General features: G+C 41.3%; 1 long non-coding RNA gene across 1 annotated transcript in view; it reads left to right on the top strand.

Moving 5' to 3' along the window:
• The window catches only part of LOC309626205, a 254,462-nt gene that overhangs the window by 157,580 nt on the left and 80,354 nt on the right, over window positions 1-16,528 (top strand). Inside the window, exon 7 of the long non-coding RNA XR_014243020.1 lies at window positions 14,081-14,187. This is a non-coding gene — a long non-coding RNA (uncharacterized lncRNA). The remainder of the gene's footprint in view (window positions 1-14,080; window positions 14,188-16,528) is intronic.

Below are 16,528 nucleotides of genomic sequence, written 5' to 3'. Positions count from 1 at the left end.
CTATAGCAGGGTTTGTGTCTTGGAATGAATTTTTAAAAGCAGGAGTAGCTAATTATCCATATTTATTTCCCTAAGGCTATAATGCCATGTATAAGTGCAGCCTGGGATGATGACTTGGAGTTAGAAAACCTGTGTCTGAGGGCTGGCTGCCACGTAGCTGGCAATTGGGCTGTCCCATGGATTTCCATATAGAGGCTTTTCCATCGTAAAGGTTTATATTCTCTTTTGAAATGCTAATACTTCTGGGAAAGTATCTTGAATTAAAACCCCCTCCCTCTGTATCTCCATCCATCCATCCATCCACCACCATCCATCACCATCCATTCGTCTGTCTATCCAATCTATTCTTCACTGTTTATTATATCCATTAAAAAAAGCAATTTCTGGGTGAGGAGGGCAAGTAGAAGAACTGGCTGAGATCTAACAAACCTCAGAGTATTTCTGCACTTGCCCTGGGCTCGTGCCCATCTCCTGGTTTTTATGCACAGTCCCTGACCCTCCTTTGTATTTTTTTTGAATTTAATATCTTTAATAGAGTATAATTGCTTTACAATGTTGTGTTAGTTTCTGCTGTATAACAAAGTGAATCAGCTATAAGTATATATCTATATCCCCATATCCCCTTCCTCTTGAGCCTCCCTCCCACCCTCCCTATCCCACCCCTCTAGGTGGTCACAGAGCACCGAGCTGATCTCCCCGTGTGATGCAGCTGCTTCCCACTAGCTATCTATTTTACATTTGGTAGTGTATATGTGTCAGTGCTACTCTCTCACTTCGTCCCAGCTTCCCTTTCCCACCCCGTGTCCTCAAGTCTGTTCTCTACATCTGCGTCTTTATTCCTGCCCTGCCAGTAGGTTCATCAGTACCGTTTTTTTTTAGATTCCATATATGTGCGTTAGCATACGGTATTTGTTTTTCTCTTTCTGACTTACTGCACTCTGTATGACAGACTCTAGGTCCATCCACCTCATTACAAACAACTCAGTTTCATTCCTTTTTATGGCTGAGTAATATTCCATTGTATATATGTGCCACATCTTCTTTATCCATTCATCTGTCGATGGACATTTAGGTTGCTTCCATGACCTGGCTATTGTAAATAGTGCTGCAATGAACATTGTGGTACACGTATCTTTTTGAATTATGATTTTCTCAGGGTATATGCCCAGTAGTGGGATTGCTGTGACCCTCCTTTTTAAACTAAGGATGTCCTGGCAGCAGGAAACCATGGTACGGATATCTCAGCAGCGTCGGTTGCTTACTCTAGGCATGGATTCATACATTTCAGCCTGGGCAAGCTGCTCCTGGATGGATCCCTGATCCAGCCTGGACCATGTCCACCATGGCAGACTCATCTCATTCCAGTTCAGGGTCTAGGCATTTGTCATGGACTCACATGCCCCAGGATGTATCAGTGCCTCTGCTAGAGCCGTGAAGTCTGACAGTTGACAGCCTCCTGGCAGAGTGGGTCTCAGAAAGTCTGCTTAAGCTGGGTGATTAAGCTCTGGTCATACCCAGCTTTGGGATAGGCTGGTAGACAGCAGGTGGCCTACATGTCAGATTCATGCATTTGTACATTCTACACGTATTAAGCACCCTCTGTGGCCCAGGCACTCTGAGCCACTGAATATCAGAAAGTGCCCAAGACCTCTCAGTCGCCCCCACTCAGTTGCTGGAGCTCTGCACTCATCTGGAGGTGAGCCTGAAGGCTCTGCAACTCTTCCAGGGCCAACTGGGCACTTGTTTGGTGGGAGTGAGCTGGAAGGGGACCCTCAGAGGCTGAGCCAGAGTGGGATGACCAAAGGGTTGTACTTCCTGCTCCCGGCTGGAGCGCCAGGGTCTGCAGAGCTGTGTTCTTTTGCTTCGTGATGGAAAGGACTATGGTAAGGTGGGGGAGGGAGTGAATTTCCACTCTCTTCACTGGGGTTAGGACAGTCTGACCTGAGCCCCTGCAGGGGCATTATGAGTCTGGCCTCTGCAGGCCTGAGCAGAGGTTCTGATGGGCAGCAGAGGTCAGGACCTGGGGGTTTGCGGAGAGGAGGAATGAAAGTGGCCAGAGAGATGCATTCAGGACTAGAGAACTGATCACAGATGACAACCTAATAGAGGCAAAGTCCTAGGAGGGATGAGGACAAGTAGGATGGGTGGAAAGTGCGGGCTCAAGGCCCAAGACAAGGAGAAATAGGTTTGACACTCCTGGCAAGGAGGGATTAGAGCTTTCCCCTTTATATTCCCTGCATCTAGGGCAGCACCATACAAATGTTGGTTAATTTGAATTAAGTTCCGTAGACATTCCGTAAATGTCTTTATATCATAAGGTGTATTAAATTCAGCTGAAGCTGACAAACCACCACCACCCAAGACGTGAAGGATAGGGAAGAGGCAGTCTTTGTGCATTGTCTTCTGCCATGCACAGGCTGAGCATTTTACGTTATTAACCCACTGAAACCTTTAAAGAACCCCACAAAGTAGATAAGATCATCCTCCTGTAGATGAGGAAACTGAGCCTCAGGGAAGTTATTTGCCCAACTTCACATGGCTATGATGTGGTGAGGATGGGGCTACAATGTATGGGAGTCTAGGATGCTTTGATTTTCAGACCTCAAATCTACTCCTCAAACTACTTCCGAGAGCTCTGTGGGGACAGAAGTCATGCTTTGGCCATCTTTGTGGTTCTGGCACTGGGCCTGAAAACGGAAAGCAATCAATACGTTTTTGCAGAATGAATGAATGAGTCAATGATGAATGATGGATGAAGTTGCATCTTTGCTCATGAAAATGTGTTTGGTGAGTTCTTGGCCATGGAGCTCACACATGTAGGATGCATGGAGACTCAGTTTTTGAGGTCTTATCAATAAAAGGCAGGGATCACATTTTCTCTTTCTTTGATGTTCTGTATTCAATAGGTGCTGCATTAATACCCTGTTTATAATAATGCTTCTGCTACCTGAACTCTTTCAGAAACAGCTGAGGTCTCCAAAAGATAATATCACATTGGTTCAAATCAGGGGAAGTTTTGAGCATTTGTTCAACTATTGGAGGAATACTTGGGACTTTTTTCCTTCCTTTATCTGACCCATCTTTATTGGCTCACAGAATTGAAAGATTACGAGATCATTTCTAACTGTTTCTGGGATTTACTGCTGCTCCTTTCAGGAAGGCAATTCAAAATCGGTCTATTCAAACACACATTTTCTTCAAACAAAAGTTTATTTGCTATATGTAGAAAAATGCCACCAGAGGACTAATTTGGCGGCTTTGTTGATTACCCATTGTAATGAGCATTATTACATAATTAAAAGAATTTTTTTCCTAACTGCCTTTCACTACTAATTAACATTTTACACATTCTTCAGTGGACACTTTGGGTTGAATCAGAGACATAATTATGTCATTTCTATGCAAAGGCAGCTTATGAATTATTAATTAATATTAAATCTGTTGATTAAAGGCTAATTCATAAGTAAACGTATTACAGCTCGCCAAGTACTGCTCTCTAGAAGCTTTCTTTTGCAATTTCTGTGGTCCCTCATCCCTTGCTAAAGAAAGACATAAGCTGGCTACACAGATTCTAAGGAACAAAAGTAATCCATTTCCAACTCTGTCTGAATGTTTAACTATTATTAACTTTTTGCCTTCCAGTTGCTTTTAAAGTTGTGAAGCACATGCAGGGTGCAAGCAGGCTATGGAAAGCAGTCACTCACTTCCTTAAGTTTCTCTTTAACTCTAAAATGGAGAGTTGTTCTCTTGTAATACACAAGCACTGTGCTTCCTGAGACCACACCAGCCTGGTGTGCACTAAGGAATGAGGGTCTCCATAGTGTCTGGGGCAGCCCCTCCCAGGAAATCACTGGGACCCCAGCCAACCTTCATCTGGGGAGGAATAAACTCACAGTACTGCTGAAGGGAAGTTGTATTCTCAGGCACATTGGGGCATCTCCACTGCCCCCTCCTTTTAGGTTCATCCTCGAGCCCCAGGTCCTGGCTGTCAGTGCTCCAACCTGGCACTGTGGTGGCACCAAAGCAGGCTGTGAATGCTGCTTATCTCACACCATGGATGGCACAGCTGTGGCCATCCTTCTCTGGAGTAGTCAGCTAGTGAATCTGATAAGGCACCCATTCCTTAATTACACTTTATTTTAGGCCACGAATCATACTCCTGGTGTCCATCACACCTCACCAGGCTGTCTGCCCTGGAATTAGCATCCTTGTTTCAAATCACTTGCTGATATCTGTGGGTTATTCCTATTTCTGCTTTCTAAAGTTTGCTTTAAGTATTGGGTTGACCAAAAAAGTTCGTTTGGGTTTTTCTGTAAGATGTTATGGAAAAACCCGAACGAACATTTTTGGCCAACCCAATAGCAAGATTTTGTCAGTTATTTTTGTGGAAGGCTATTTTTAAAAAATTACCAGCATAGATTCAATCAATCCCTGTCTGACTATTTTATTCATTTATCATGGGTTAACTTTGATCTGTTCCTTGGCCTGGCAGCTCTCTCTCTAACCTGAGTTCGCTGTCCTGCATGCATGTTCCGTGTCTCAGTACATCTGTGTGTGTTTTGTTTCCTTGATGGGAAGAGTCACCTTCTGCTGCTTGGGTGGGGTACAAGCTGAGAATTATTATTGTAAAGTATTGTGTAAAGTATAAAGTATTGTGTTACTTTCCACATTGCTGTTTAACAAATTCACACACACACACACTCCCATGCTGGCAACATTAGCACAATAATATGTTTTGTGTTCATATGTATTTAGTAAAATTATCCACACCTATCACTTCATTAGATCCTCATAATACCCATGTAAGAGCAAAAAGTATTGTTATTCTTATTTTATGCAGAATATGTTACAAAAAGGCTAAATGGCTTGGACATTGTCCTACAGCTATTTACTCTTGAAGGTGGGAATAGACCCTCGTCCTTAACTTCTATTTCACTGCTCTTCTCAGTCAATAAAATCCCACAAATCCTCACCTCAACCCTTCCCTGCATATGCCCATCTGGTGAAAGGTGAACATGTGGGAGAGCTTAGTTATTAGACTTATGTTGATCTCCCAGTTCTTCAACCTGGTTGATTGACTCTTTAAGATGAAGACTTCTCATGGCTGGTTAAAGTATAAACATCCCTAGAATGAACACTATATCATATTATCAAAGTCACTTCCCCTTGAGTGGTTGAGTTTAATGATTCCTTTCCCGAGAGCATGTTTTTCTAGAAGTGAAGAAAGCATCATTGGCCTTAGTCACACAAATTTGGGGGATCTAAGATGTCTCTTCACACTGTAGGTATAGAGCATCTAAATTCAGTATGGGCCATGAGTTATAACCTGACAAAAGCTCGTTACGGAACTGAATGACTTGATCTTGCGGGAACATTGCTGGCAAGAAAGGCTTCACTTGAGACCCAATAACAGTTGGAGGGAAACAAGCATCCTTTTGTGCTGGCTCTGGTCACATGTAATGACCCTTCTTTGTCTTCTTTCTTTTTTTTTTTTTTAATATTTTCAGGCTTATTTTTTTTTAATTAATTAATTAATTAATTAATTTATTTTTGGCTGTGTTGGGTCTTCGTTTCTGTGCGAGGGCTTTCTCCAGCTGTGGCGAGCGGGGGCCACTCTTCATCGCGGTGCGTGGGCCTCTCACTGTCACGGCCTCTCCCGTTGTGGAGCACAGGCTCCAGACGCACAGGCTCCAGACGCACAGGCTCAGCAGTTGTGGCGCACGGGCTTAGTTGCTCCGCGGCATGTGGGATCTTCCCAGACCAGGGCTCGAACCCGTGTCCCTTGCTTTGGCAGGCAGATTCTTAACCACTGCGCCACCAGGGAAGCCCCTGTCTTCTTTCTTAACTTCCAGACAAATGTCTGCCTAGCTTCTGACTTGGAGAGCCAAGGCTTTGTCATTAAAACTGGAATTCCAGCTTTGGTCTGAGGACATCAGCACCCCTGGCTTTTTGACCAGGGAATGCTGTTGTCCATCAGCCCAGTCTGGATTTCATGTTGCTAATCAAGTTCCTGCAGTAAGAAGACTCTTCATTCAAGAGCAACTCTTAGCTCTCTGATCTGCCGCTCTTCCAGCTGTCACATTAGAGACTCTTATGCTGATCATTACACCTTGACATCCTGGTTGGGGATGCCTCTTACCCATAGATCGTGGCTTTTACCTGTGCTGCTGCTTTTCCCTACCTCATCCCCTTCCTACCCATGGACTGTTCAAGATGGGGACTTCAAAGTAGCCCAGTCGAAACACTTGTATAAAATTTCAACAGTTTCAACAAAGGAAGACCTTGTGGTGGAGAGATATGGCCATACACTCTGCTCTTGGTTTCCATTTGGCTTTATTAAAAAAATGGGTACACTGCTTCTTTAGATGCTTACATAGCATCAAAATTCTACATCTGTAGTTCCTGGAACTTAAAAGATGTTGTATAATTGTTTTTCCAATGAATGAACCTGAAATCTACAAATTTCTGTTCCTTAGTGACCTAAAGACCCATCCTACTTCCATTGCTTTCTCCTCTGCCTTGGCACAATGCCAAAATGCTTCTCCAGTGCACCCCTTCACCAGCCTCAGATCTTCCTATGTACCCTCAATCCTCTGGAAGGGGGTCTAATCCAGAGGTCCAGAACAGTTTCTTTAGCCTTCTGCCACTTCGCCTGGCCTGAGCTGTCCTGGCAATGTGAATGGAGTTTAAGCCCTGCCCCAAAACCCAGCTTTCAGGACTCTAGCCCATCCTGTTGTAGGGACTCAGAAGACTTTATTTCAATCCAACCTTGTGCTATCCCTGGGAGATGGCACAGATAAGGAAGTAATCATGAACCTGCAGAAATAAGACTCCAAAAGATTTACCAGGTATGATTAGAAGAAAAGCCTAAGCTCTTCTAGAACAGAGCCCAATGTTCTTTACAAACTTAGCAGTAGAACCAAACCCAGTGAGAATGATCCCTGGTGCTATTTTAACCCATTCTCCAAGCTTCTGCCTCAACAGTCTCCAGCACTGATCACACATTAATTCTTCTAAAATGCCTTCTTCCTTGTCCGTGATTCAGCCTACATCCACACTTATGAGGAATCCCAAAGCTCAGCCTAGTCCGCCTTCCTTTGTACCTTCAGCTGGATTATCTAGTCCTACTCGAGGTGTTTCCGCAGCTCTGATTCACATCCCGGTGTAGTCCTGACTGCTTATGCTGCTGCAACTCATCAGGGCACTGGTGATCCAGTTGAGGAATGAATTATTTAGAGAGGGCTGAGCTGTTGTAACAAGATCCAGCAAAATTTCAGTGGCCCCAGAAATACAGAAGTTTTTATGCTCGCATCCAGGGAAATGTTCCAGGTTAGTGTCTAACTCTCCTCTTTGGGGGCCCAGGCTGGTGGCAACTCTGCAACCTTCAACACCTGACTCCCAAAGCCACTTGCTCTTTGCTTTTCCCCACCCCAGAGGAAACAGAAAAAGAAGCATGGAGAGGTACAACCTGGTCTTAAGCTTCCACAGCCTGGAAGTGGCCCGCATTGCTTTCACTCACATTCCATCGTCCAGTAGTTATATGGCTACACCTAGCCAACTGCAAAGGAGGCTGGGAAATGTAGTCCAGTTATATGCCCAGTTATATACAAGAAGAGGAACTGGGTTTGGTAAAGAGCTAGCAATCTCTGCCACAAGGAAGGAGAACACAGACACGTGAAACTGCAAATCATGTGTCTGAGACAGAAACCCAGGGAAGAATAACACCAATTCTGAGTAGCAGCAATCTGTGAAGATGATCCATTTCCAAAGACTTTATGAATGTATTTTGCTCTGATTATTGTGGTGAGGGACAGAGATAGTAGAGGAGAGTTCAGGTTTGGGCATATACACCCATTCTGTGTATCCATCCATCCATTCTTTGATTCACTTAATTCTTTTGGAATACCAATAATAGGAACAAGCAAGCAGTATATTGGAGCCAGAACACAAATAAGCTTGTCTGGAGGACAGGGCCCATGTTAAGGTTGTAACATGCAGAAGAAGCTTGTGGGGGTAATGGAGTAGGGAGAACAGATAAAAGAGCAAGGCCCCATAATGGAAATCAGAGTTGTGTTGTGTTTATTTTATTTATTTTTGGCTGTGTTGGGTCTTCGTTGCTGTGTGCGGGCTTTCTCTAGTTGTGGAGAGCGGGGGCTACTCTTTGTTGTGGTGCATGGGCTTCTCATTGCTGTAGCTTCTCTTGTTGCGGAGCACGGGCTCTAGGCACGCGGGCTTCAGTAGTTGTGGCTCACGAGCTCTAGAGCACAGGCTCAGTAGTTGTGGTGCACGGGCTTAGTTAACTCCGCGGCATGTGGGATCTTCCTGGACCAGGGCTCGAACCCGTGTCCCCTGCATTGGCAGGTGGATTCTCAACCACTGCGCCACCAGGGAAGCCCTGGAAATCAGAGTTTATATGACAGTCAAGAGGAGAGTTCTTTCTTATGGATCTATGTGTAGAATAATATAGAGAAAAATCAGAGGAATCTGGATGAGGTGGAAGGCAACTGCCAAAAAGTTAGAGATAAGGTAAAGAGTCCTGGATTAAGAGTGGAACTAAAGAAGTAAAAAGGGAGCTATCAATAGCAACAAAAATGAGCAGGACATGGTGACTGATCTGATGTGGGAGGTGAGAAAGGATGAGGTTCTGAGCCTGGAGACCCTGGTACCACGGATGGAAGGAGAAACTGGGAGAGGAGGGTGGCAAAGCAGTGCTTGGATTATTAATTTTTTATATCCAAGTAGAGATATTCCATGGTTAACTGGAGATATAAAATTCAGGACAGGATGAGGAATTAGGGCTAGAAATTAGAGGCCTGGGAGAGAACTGCATGTGGCTGGTTTTGAACATTTTATAGGACCTCAAGAACGAGTATAGAGATAGAGAAGAATGACCATCTCAGGACTGAGCCAGGTGTGATATGCACCTGATGCTATTTTTGTGTCTGTTGAAATATTACAAAACTGGCTTTGCCCAAGGAATTCTGACCCCGGGAATCCAGCAAGAAGCATAAGAAGCAGCTACACATTCCATTTTACTGTGCCTTTTACGTGTGGACTCAAATGTTTTCTTAATTGAACACCCTCATTTTTCTAAATTCTTCGGGAAAGGTTCAAGGGAGATAAGGCCCAAGGAGGTGAAGTCATTTGCTTTTAGTTGCATGAGTTAATGGCTGTAGTAATAATATAACTCGAGACCAAATCCATTAGGACAGTGTTCCCGAGTCTGAGAATCGATAATCTACGGTTTCACTAAAGCAAAAGCATGTTGCTTCAAGACAAAAGCATGTCACTGTATTTCCTGGCACCATAAAAGTTATTTTAATATCGAAATTTTATCCTTGTTGTTCAGAGTGTCATGCTTTGCAGTATTATTGAGTGTTTGAGTCCTGAAAGCTAGCCCTGAGGAACCTTCCATGCAGCTGGATTTGGCTGTTTTAGTTTCAGGTCAGGCTTCCATTCATTTCATCTCTGAAATCTAATGATCTAATCTAATAAAATTATAAAAGATTCTAAACTGCTCTGCACTTAATCAGTTTAGTGCAAGAGAATTAAATCAAAGCCCTAGGTGTGCACCCTTCATCGCTCAGATGGAATCTCACCCTGGGAGACAATCTTATTATTTGGTTACTTATTATTTGGGAGGCTGGAAGGTTGGGAGGGGATTGCATGAATTTTAAAAGATGTGTTAAGAACCTAACAGGATGGGGGCAGCTTTGTGGCTTTACTGGTGAAGCTTAGTGTAAAGAGTGGGGTTTGGGCTATAGGTAGGTCTGAGATCTGATCCACGTGCCACCGCTTATTATTTATGTGACAGTGGGAGTTAGTGAGCCTCAGATACGCCATCAGTTGAATTGAATTGGTGAACAGAACTAACATGGTATTGTTATTGTAAGGACTTGTTGAGATTTTTTAAATATATAAAGTTTTTTAGCATATACAGTCAGCCCTCTGCATCCACAGATTTGGAGGTCCAACTGTACTTTGCCTTTTGTATAGAGGGCTTGAGCATCCGTGGATTTTGCTATCCGTTGGTGGGGGCATGTCCTGGAACCAATCCTCTGTAGGTACCAAGGGCCTACTGTGTAAACACACACACACACACATTTGTATATATATTATAGTGGTGTGTGTGTGTGTGTATCCTAGCAGTGTCTGTCACGAAAATTATTTGTCATTATTATAATTACTAATTATTATATATTTAAAATATTTTCCTTATATATTTTTTAAAAATAGCAGTGGGCCAAAAGAGTGGGGGGAAGGCTACTGAACACAGTGTGGAAATAGATTTGTTCTGCCTGCATCATAACAGACTTTCAGGAAGCCAAAAACAGATAAATGTACAGTTATTACGGTGTCCTCCTAGAAGGGACTCAATTGAAAGAACATAGCTCTGGTGACAGTTTTGAAGGGTAAATGTCACTGAGTGAGGTCTTGAGAAGACTTACAGAGATAGCCCACTTCATGCCTTACTCCAAGTGAAGAATAGAACATGTCTCCTTGGACTAGATTGGGATGAACCCAATATCATGAGGATCCCAGAGAGTCTTGGGAGTTTTCTCTGGTGCCTGGCCTTCCTTTGCTGGCTGTGATGTGGGAGGAAAAGCTTTTTAGCATCAGCCCTGGGTCAGGCAAGTCATTCTGATTCATTTTTGACAAAAATTCAGTTTCTCAACAAAATTTTCTACAAATGTGGGATCTGTTAATAATCAGAGAGGCCTCCTCAGAAGTTATAAATTCATCCATTCACTGAACGTTTATTGATACCCTGCTCTGTGCCAGGCACTGGTAATGCAGAGATGAGACACACAGTCCTTCTGGCTCACCGGAGCCTCCCAGCTTGGGAAGCTCCCAGGACACAGGCGGACGTGCTCAGCACTGCAATAAATACTACAATGAGGGTGAGCCTTAGCTCTAACTAAGGCCCACAAGTGGACAGCCCATCCGGTCCTGGCAGCTGGGGAATATTGATGACTGGCCTGTTCTTGCTTCATAGAAGAATTCTCTTAGAATCATTTCATCACTCAGAGCACTTATTTTATACATCAAACTCCTATTTTAGGTTTTTGGCCCAGAGCTATTTTAAACAGTGGATCCTGTTGTGACTAAGCACTACCAAATTAACAATTGGTATTATGAGGATATTTATAAAAGTGCTTTGTCCTTTCCGAAGGGAGAACTGTTTAGCATTGCAAAAAGAGGTGGTAGTGGTACTGAGCACTATTCCCTGTGCTTCTGGAAATCATAGACAGTTCTGATTATATCTACATAAGTTCCTTAACAATATGTAGCTTCTGCAATTTAGCTCCTCACTTCCAGTGTCCTCTTAATCCCAGTGCATAACAGTGGTTCTGCAGTTCACGAGTCAGGTACCCTTCAGGCTGCTGTCTGTGTAAAAGGCACACTCTAGAGTTGTGCAGTGTACATCTTGTACAACTGAATATGCCACCCTCAATTCAGGCAGTTTCAAATTACCTTTGAAAGGTAATTAGAGAGATTTTTCTTTCCTCCCCCAACATGGGTCGGGGTTGATTATAAATATTACAGAAATGAGAATACATTTGAGTCTCCTTCTGATAATATGGAACTTATTATCATTTTTTTTCATTGTGATCTGTATATGAGGACCCGGTTCACTTGGATTCACATCTATGTTTTATCTCTGGGACTTTGGGCAAATTACTCCACCTTTTTGAATTTCATCTATAAAATGGGATAATAATAGCTAACATTTAATGAGCTCTCACCATATGTAGACAATGTTCCAAGTGCTTTGTATGCATTATGTAATTTAATGCAAAACACCTCAGTAAGGTTTTGTTGTTACCAAGGCTTAAACCTTGGGATCAATGTCTACCCAAGGTCACCCAGCAATTAAGTGCAGGGGCCAGGACTTGAACCGAGATCTTTCTAGCTCAGATGCCTATGCACTTCACTATGCCATGAGCTAGTCACATGGATTGATATATTACTGTCCCCATACAAAATAGATTTCTCACTGAAGTTAACAGATTGTCATTCTGGTTTATCATTGTTTTAAGCCAAACACTATTGATGCTCAGATTTGCCTTGAGGGGTCTAGTTCAGGGAATAGGTCGCAGCACCTCCTCCTGGTACTACCTTTGGTTTAATACACTCTGCAGGATCAATAGCTCTAGTAGAAATTTTACTTTATTTATATATTACCCTTTGTGTTAATGCTGACATATTTATTTCTCTTCCATTCTTCAAATGAGATTTGAATCTACTTGATATTTTTTCTCTACTGCTTGGTGCAGTGGACAGTGAATTCCATAGACTTAAAATGCTGTACCTCTGTCTGAGTAATTAATATATTCTAGCAACAGCAATTACTGAACCTTTTGGCTACTCACTTTGTGTTCATCCAGTTGGATAGAACATCAGTTGTAGCAACCTGAGCTTTTCTAAATAAGGGATTAAAAATAATCTAATCAGTTGTCTGGGCTGCTTTCCCATGAAGAACAGGCATTGTAAAGTAATGGAGTCCCTAACAGTGTCCCTGGAATAAAAGAGGTGAAGACAAGTTGAGCTTGGGTTCCCATACAGATGCCCACAGAGCCTCATGTAGGACGCTGAATGCTCCAAGGCTAAACTTTGTGTCCAGGGCTTAAAGTTCAAGGCCCTTCCCCAGGCCAAGTCCAACACACTGTGCCAACTGGGTCATGTTAGATTTTGTTTCTCATCTTCATCTTTTTTTTCTTAACTTTTTGAGTGACTTTTTTTTATTATAAAAGTAATACACATTTGTTACGCAAACTGTTGAAAAATAAAAAGCACAAAGAGAAACATAAAGAGACTCCTAATGCCAATCCCTAAAGACAACTGCTATTAACATTTTGATGTTTATTTTATATATATATGTGTGTGTGTGTGTGTGCGTGTATACACACATATGTAATATGTAGCTATGAAATAGTATATACAGTTATGAAATGTAACAGTATATACAGTTATATAACAGTTATAGATGGTATGTAATATATATCATAGTAATAGTATATACGGTTATATAATAAATATAGTAAATGTAGTTATGAAATAGTAATGCAGTTGTGAAACAGTATTACTATTTGCAAAAAATATAACAGCTTATATATAAGAATGCAAAGAACCTTTCACATTTATGAGAGTTTCCGCTTGGGTTTGTAGTGTCTTGTTTTTGTGGTGGAGGCATTTGTTTTTGTTCATTTACTGGAGTGTTGAGGAGCCCCTGGGCTTCTATCCTTCCAAACCTTAAGAAGAGGCTGACAGCATTATTGATCACCTGCCTGTCACAGTGATTGGCCATGTTCTGCTCCTGCAGCGTTTGACCATTGCATTTCTATTGCTGGAAGCTGCACTGATCGCTGGGGATGGCAGAGCATGCATTTTGCCAAGTTCATAACTCACCCAAACCTCCTGGGTTCAGCGTTTTCACCTGAAGTGGAAACTTCTGATGTTCAAGCTAATTTACTCTTAAAATAAAAATGTTCTGTTTCTAAGAAAAAGAACTCAGAAAAGCCCTTGCAAATGGCTTTCAAAGGTATCAAAGAGTTTATGGCATACAACATTTAGTGACTTAAGTGGAAAGGAGTAGTGGCATAAACATCTTCCTTAAATTACTTGGCTTTAAAACTGGAAAGTATTTGGCAAAAAAAAAAAAAAAAGGTTGCATTTTCCTATACTTGGGGTTTGGAAAATAACTGTAGGCTCCTCAAGGAACATAATCTGACCATCCAAACATGATCTGAACCTCAGAGCCTGATAGACCCCATTACTTGCCTTAAGAAATCATTTACACATCTTTAAAAAAGACCTTGGCATTTCCATCACAAAGATTTGTTGTTTATTATTATTATTCTTTTAATCCTAGAAAGAACATGGTTATGTTGAAATCTTGGAAATTTAAAGTACATGAGGTTTTTATTTTCCTAAGTCAAAATCTTTGTAATGAAATACCTTGTATGTGTTCTTCATTTTGCTACAGATTGAGATTTTATTTTCTAAAACAAGAACTGATAGTACTGAATGAAACACAGCCTAGACAATAAATTTTATGAAGCAATGAATCTGTTTACAGGTGCAGTGGTTGGCTACTGTGAATTTAGTGACTGGCATGCAATATGGAGGCCAAACGGGGCTCAAGAGTGACTGAAAACAAGCCCAGAGGGAAGGACACCACAGAAGGTGAGCCACACAATTCCATTTTCTGAGCAGTTGTTGGAAAGAAGGTCCTGGAAGCTAATAGTTTAGTGTCTAAAGGAAGCTGGGTTTTTTCTTCTTTCCTTTGTCTGCTGTAATTAAATTATTCCAGAGCCACATTTGCCCAAAGATAAGAAGATTTTAAGTGTGTATATTTGCATGTGTGGGTTATAGTGACATAAACAAGAGCGATCCTGCTATGGAAGAACTTTCTCTGGTAGATGAGCTTCTGACATCTTTTGAGCATTTTATTTTATTTTATTTTAATTGAGATGTAATTGACATATAACATTCTATAAGTTTAAGATGTGTTGATTTGATACACTTATATATTGTAATATGATTACCACTGTAGCATTAACTAACACATCTATCATGTCACATAATTATTATTTTTTTGTGGTGAAAACATTTATGATCTCATCTCTTAGCAACTTTGAAGTATGCAATACAGTATTGTTGACTATAATCGCTGTGCTGTGCGTTAGATCTCTAGGACTTATTATTCATCTTCTAATTGCAAGCTTGTACTCTTTTGACCAATGTCTCCCCAATTCCCCCACCCCCCAGCCCCTGGTAACCACTATTCTACCCTCTGTTTCTATGAGTTTGGCTTTTTTCAGATTCCACATATAAGTGAGATCCTACAGTATTAGTATTTGTCTTTCTCTGTCTGACTTATCTCACTTAGCATAAGGTCCTCAAGGTCCATCCATGTTGTTGGCAGGATTTCTTTCTTTTTCATGGCTGAATAATATTGTCATATATGTATGAAAATCCTCTTTATCCATTCATCCATTGATGAACACTTAGATTGTTTCCATATGAGCACTTTAAAATATATTTAAAACAAGTTTTGGAATTTAATAATAAACACTTTAACCTTACTTCTGCCCTCCAGAGACACTAAATGGAAGGGTAGAGGTTCTAGAAATTGGAGGGATGGGGGAGAGAAGAAGAAATTCTCAGAAGGTCCAAGTAAAATAGAGTAAGTCATTTACGATGTAGTCACAACTCCAAGTGTTGGAGAATGTATGGAGCCACAGGAGTTCTTACTGCTGGTGAGAATGTAAAATGGCACAGACACTTTGGAAAATAGTTTGGCAGTGTCTACGAAAGTTGAACATACACTTATCATATGACCCTGGAATATCATTCCTAGATATTCACCTAGGGGAAATGAAAACATGTCAAAAGATTTGTACATGAATATTCGTAGCAGCTTTATTCATAAGAGTAAGAAAAACTGGAAACAACCTAGAATGTTCATCAGTAGGTGAATCAATTTTTTAAAAGAATGTATTATAGTCATACAGTGGAATACTGCCTACCAATAGAAAGGAATCTACTACTGATACATGCAACAAAATAAATGAATATCAAAAACATTATGTTGATCAAAAGAGGCCAGACAATACAGGCTACATATAGTATGTTTCCATTTAAATCAAACTCTAGTAAAGACAAGTCTAATCTATAATAGACGCAAGAGTGGTTGTCTGGGGATGGAAGTGGAGGTAGGGATTGATTGGGAAAGAGCACAAGGGAGCCTTTTTGGAAATTTTCTACATTATGATTTATCTGGTAATTACACGAGTGTAGAAATTGATCAAAACACACTACACCGTACACTAGAATTTGTCTATTTGTTACATGTAAATTGTGCCTCAAATAAAATTGATTTTAAAACTTTAGTTACAGGAATTAACAAAATGATGATAATGTGGTTCAGAACCACTTCACTATGTTGCAAATAATTATGGCAAGAAGTGAAATTACTTCAGAGTGGTCTTAAAAAGTGCTAATATGAGGCTAATTGCTCTGTCATCAGTGAGTGAGTTGTTAGATGTTTGAAGTCCCTGTAAGGGAATTCCCTCTATTTTTCAGGTGAACCATGCACACACAGACACAAACTAAGATGAGATATACAGGGGAGAAAATTAAAGTGAGAAACTCCTTATCCTAATTTCTAGCTTTCAGTTCAGCAGTTTTGTTGGGCCAATGTTTATTGGTTCTGCCAGGTACAGGGTGTTCTAGGATGAAAACACGATGCCAGCCCGTTAAGGGTGAACAAACAGTCTAGAAAAAGACCCAGTGATCTTGTCAAGGACTCAGCACAGTGGGCTTAGTTAACAATGATGATAACAATAATAACTACTGTTTATTGCATGCTTACCTTGTGGCAGGCATTGAGCTCCATGATTGACATATTATCTCATTGAATCTTCCCAACAGCTTTACAACATGGGTGCTGTTAGCTCCCTATTTTATAGAAGATGCAGCAGAGGTTCAGAGATGTTAAGTAACTTACCCAAGATTACAGAGT

Source organism: Balaenoptera borealis (genome assembly GCF_965194805.1).
Source record: "Balaenoptera borealis genome assembly, chromosome: 3".
Classification (NCBI taxonomy): domain Eukaryota; kingdom Metazoa; phylum Chordata; class Mammalia; order Artiodactyla; family Balaenopteridae; genus Balaenoptera; species Balaenoptera borealis.
Note: the sequence above shows the minus strand (reverse complement) of the source record. Positions and strands in the feature narration are given on the sequence as shown.